Below are 5,284 nucleotides of genomic sequence, written 5' to 3' on the forward strand. Positions count from 1 at the left end.
CCAATATTTACACGGGAACACTTAAGGGAAAAAAAAACCCACTACATGAAGCATATGTTTAAAGGAGAGAAATCACAATAAATATAAAGCTAATTAGAATCAAGCCATTCTGCAATTTTAACAAATAGACACTAATTACTATGTCAATTATTTAAAGCCAACCTTCTGTAACTTAAAGCAACAATGAGATATTAAAGCATTATTTAACATGATAAGGGAACGAAAAGAAAACACTAATTTAAACCAATATTTGTATCCTATAAGGCAGTGAATGTCTCATAACAAGAAAAATAATAAACACAGAAAAGAGAGGTAACAAACTTGAATTAGCCAATTTATTAATCCATTTCATACTTAGAGCTTCACTAATCTGGACAAAACTTCAAAATTTTAACAAAATCAACACAAGCTTGGGTCCATAATGTCAACGATATAGTGCGGAACATGATAAAGGCATTTCAGACATGATGAAATAGTGATGTTAGAGATCAAATTCGATACTTCAGATGCGCAAATGAGAAACTAAACCACAATGAAATCCATAATGGACTAAATGTCGAGAAGCCACTAAACAATAAGAAATGAAATCAACAGAGAACATTAAAACAGAAGCAAACCAGAACTGAACTCAAATCTACGAACTAAACAACATCTTGGCTAAGATAGATTAAGATGTTAAACGAAGTTTACCTTCTTAGGAGCAGCGAATCTGAGACAGGACGAGCAGGGCAGCAACAAACTTCTTCCAACACCACAAAATTTGAATTTCGAGCAGCTAACTACGGAGTGCAAACCGGACTCGAGCAAAGATTTGCTCACAACTTAGGATTAGAGAAAAACGTATGATATTTCTTAAGTATAAGAATGATTGTTCTCTAACAAATTTTCGAAAACCCAAAATCTCTCTTTTTAACCAAAAAAAAATCCCCCTCCCCAACCAAGAACAAGAAGAGGGCATTTATAGAAAGGGAATTGGGGGGGAAAGGGTGGATTTTCGAATTTGAAAATCAAATTCCTCTGCCCCTTTCCGAGATAACCGTAAAAAGCTTTTGAAAATCCCTTAAAATGGGGAAAATGGGACATGAGGATGATGGGTCTGCAGGGTATGAGTTTTGCAGAGTAGTTGGACAGGATTTCCGCGTGAGGAAGACGGTATGGGCAGTGGGGTCGTGGCTTTTCTCCGGATTTGCCGGATTGATGAGACTGTCGGAGAAGACGGGGGAGTGGGGTCGTTTTGGACTTCTGCTCACGTTTGCTGAAGCTGCGAGGAAGAAGACGCGTAGGGGTCTGGGTTGTGTATACGTACTGGTATTGTACACTGCTGGGTATTGTTGATGTGTGGGTCTGCTTGATGTATTGTTGCTGTAAACAGGAATGGGCTGGGTTATGTATTGGAAAGGGTTTTGGGCTTGGTATTAAAAGAATTAAGCTCATATTTGGGTCTGGAAATAGGAGGAATTGGGCCGTGGGAACAGGCCCATTTTGGTCTTTAAAGGATTAAAAATAGGATAAGAAATTGACTAAAAATTGCAACAAGACAAATTTTCATAAATTAATTAACGAGCTTCTTAATCTCTAATCCAATTTTGACCGACCACATCCTCATCTGCCGGAAAAGAGGTTTCGGTACGAACTTTAGGGATTATGGCCGAACCCCGGAAATGGGCCTCCTACATATCTCAGGCTATATGAGAATTCAGGCCACTTGTAGTTTGATATGCTTGATTTGACGCATGATTATGAAAGAATTCAAAAGCTATTCCGATATCGAATTATGAAAAAACCGAAATGCTAGGGAATAAGATTTAAGAGAGAATGTCAGAGTACAGCCGAGTTTTCAACATTGATCCCGCCTACATATCTCTTAACTCAGGGAATCAGACTGCTTGTAGTTCGACTCGATCGGTTGAAAGGAAATCTATCATGCAAAATAACCTTTAGTTCTAGAGGAGTGACAAGTAAGTCGAGTATGAAATGAGGCTTGCAATCTCTTAGCCATGAATGTGGTGCACTTCACACCCATAAGTAAGAACTTACACGGACATAATTTCCAAAGCTCTTGGTGCCTTGTCACTCAGATTGGAAAATTGCTCCCGGTGAACCCATAATTTTCCGGATACGAAATAGGAACTGAAAAATCTAAGAAGAACCCACATGCCTTCTGAAGGGGTGTGGTTTGATTGTGGTGAAAGTCGCTCATCTGCTCGCGTCCTAAGAGTTTGGCACTCCTCTTTGGACTATGTCCCAGTTCGCTGCTAAAAAAAAGTTTCACGTTGTGCTGCACCTTTTTTGATGTCGTCCGCACCTGTGGTTTGTTTAGGAGAATTCATCCTTTCGGATGCTCTCGACAAAGACTGAGATAAAACTCATTAGCATTAAAAATGTAATTCAAATGGGAGATAGTGTCGTTTACCATGTTGACACTTAATTGTTCTCCTTGAACATTTGACATCAACTCTATCGGGTTTGATGTGAAGCAAATAAAGTTTGTGTCTCATATTTGCAATTTAATCTTCAATGTACTCTTCCTTTGATGTCAAAGTAATAAAATAGGCTGATGTAATATGTTGATAGTTCTTTTGATGTCGTTTTTGGCAAAGAAAAATGATGCAGTTAATAATATTGATCTTCTTGTGATGAGTAAATCTTTCTCTTATGATGCATAACTTTTTTCTCTTGCGATGCATGACTCTTTTCCACGATGCATATCTTCTTTTCCACCATGCATGAATTTCTTCTTTCGCAATGCATGATCTTTTCTCGCGATCCATGAATTCTTTCTCTTGCTATGCATGATCTTTTCCCGCGATGTATGAATTATTTCTCTAGCTATGCATGATCTTTTCCCGCGATGTATGAATTATTTCTCTGGCTATGCATGATCTTTCCCCGCGATGCATCTCTTGCAATGCACGGTTTCTTCTTCTTGCTACGCATGAATCTTTTCTTCCGCATTGCATGACATTTTTCTCGCGATGCATGACATTTTTTCCCGTGATGCATGAATCTTCTCTTGCAATGCATGAATCTTCTCTTGCAATGCATGGATTTCTTTCTTTTGCAATGCATTTCTTTTGATGATGCCTCTCTGATACCGAACGAAGATAATGCTTCACCGAGCAACATAGGTGATCTTCTGAGTATCTTTTGGATGGCGGTATCGTCTCAATTGACAACATAATAAAAATGACTCTCGTTGTAGTAGTATCATCTCATTTGACAATACGATAAGCGATGGTATCGTCTCATTCGATAATATAAATAAAAATGACCCTCGGAGTAGTAGTATCATCTCATTTGATAATACGATATAAATGACTCTCCAGGTAAAAATATTATCACCTCCAATAATATGATGCAGGTAATGTCCTCCAAGTATCTTTAGTTGCGGAAAAATAAATAAAATTTCTTTCTTCGAGTTTTCCTTTGTTCCATTTCCGAACATAATTGCATATTTGTTATGGACCTCGCCTTGTTGAGAATTTGAATAATGCTATTCATATTCCCAATTCTTTGTCAGAAAAAGCCTAAAATATTTCCTGCATCCACAGAAAAATTGTCAAATTTAGGGAGTTCTTCGCCCTTTTGACTTCTCTATATTCGTCGAATGGTGGAATATGCTGATTTTGAGGTGAACCTATAAACCTGCATTCACAGAAAAATGGTTAGTTTTAAAAAATGAACTGATCTGTGTTGATCTCTTCGGTTGTCTACTCCTTGTCTTGCTATCTCCGGTTGATTTTTCTGATCTCCCGCTTCTTGATAGATAAGACAAAATATTTTTATGCAAATAATTTCATCATGAGGGAAAAAGTTATTTTTAAGGAAAAAATAGATTTTCAAAAGTAATGTTTGGAAAAGGTCACTGCCAAGTGTCATGTCACGTCAAGCTTGACGAACGCTATTTGGAGTTGATGGTTCGAGATCTATCTGATTACTTGTTGGGAAGTATTCAAAATCGCTCTAAACTACCAATGAACCTTATTGAAATTTTTGAGGTCATCCTCAAAATTTCTGTCCCAGTTAACCGTCTCGGCTTATCTTCAAACGTTGATGAACAAGCTACGGAATTTTTGAGATCTTCTCAAAAATTCTGTCCCAGTTACAGTTCTCAATGTAAGCTTAGTCTTGACTATGTTGGAGAGATCTTCTTTTTGAGGATTTTTGAGTTCCTTTCAAAATTATGTCCCAGTTTCTATCGTAAAGAAAAATAGAAATCTTACGGGAAATATGACCGAGCCCTTGTGGCGCCAACGTATCCCATTGAGGCAGGAATCAGGTCGAACGTAGTTCCCCCTCAAAGAATTAACAAAAGTAAGAAAATTACACAGAAACCGACCGAGGCCGACATAGACCGCCTACGTATCTCATTCTCGAGAATTCAGGTCGAACGTAGTTCAAATACAAAGAAAATATTAAAAGGGATAAAAGGGGGTGACCGAGGCCGACATAGGCCGCCTACGTATCTCATTCTTGAGAATTCAGGTCAGACGTAGTTCATTACAAGAGGGATAAAATTCTAAACAAAGTGATTACAGGAAAAAAAGGCGGTTACAAGGAAAAGATAGAAATCGAGTCTTTAAACATGGTATCTTTTGACAACATTTAACTAGATTGATAACTTGTGAGATCCAATGTTCATGCTCAACCATGTGACGTCATCAAACAAATGTATCGATGTGTTCTCCAAGCAAACTAATGAGTTCTCTTTCTTGTGTTTTTGTCAGATAGGCACCAATTTGGATTTCTTTGATGCGTTCATCATTTTCCTGATTCACTATTCTGATCTTTTCTGAATTCGACTTATCGTGATTTTTGAACTTTCTGAACTCCTTAACCAGGTGTTTGGGTACCATGATCTTCTCATTGTAGTCCCCAAATTCCTCCGCATCTACCCAATTTTGTTCATTCAGCTTGTGACATGACATGATATTGACAGATTTGAAAATATTTTCACTGAAATCATAAACAGATCTTGTTAGATAAATATAAAGTGAGTAAAGCAAATTTTCGCAATAAGGGAGTTTTTTCATTTGAAATAAGAAAATAAAACTCTGGCAATGACAATAAATCATTTTTCCCTTTTCAAAATATTAGGAGGAAATTAAAACATATTAAGGTAAAAATAGAGTAAAGGATAGGTCTCGAGTCTCATTCGAAACACCACCAAATTTAGAAATAACATAATAAAATTGTATATGTCTACCAAGACGAGCTAGGATTCAAGAACGAAGGGGATGTCCAGTTAGGCATTTGCTCCTTTGGCTCGTTGTCTAGTATGACT

This window comes from Solanum tuberosum, unplaced genomic scaffold (assembly GCF_000226075.1).
Source record: "Solanum tuberosum cultivar DM 1-3 516 R44 unplaced genomic scaffold, SolTub_3.0 scf00630, whole genome shotgun sequence".
Lineage (NCBI taxonomy): Eukaryota > Viridiplantae > Streptophyta > Magnoliopsida > Solanales > Solanaceae > Solanum > Solanum tuberosum.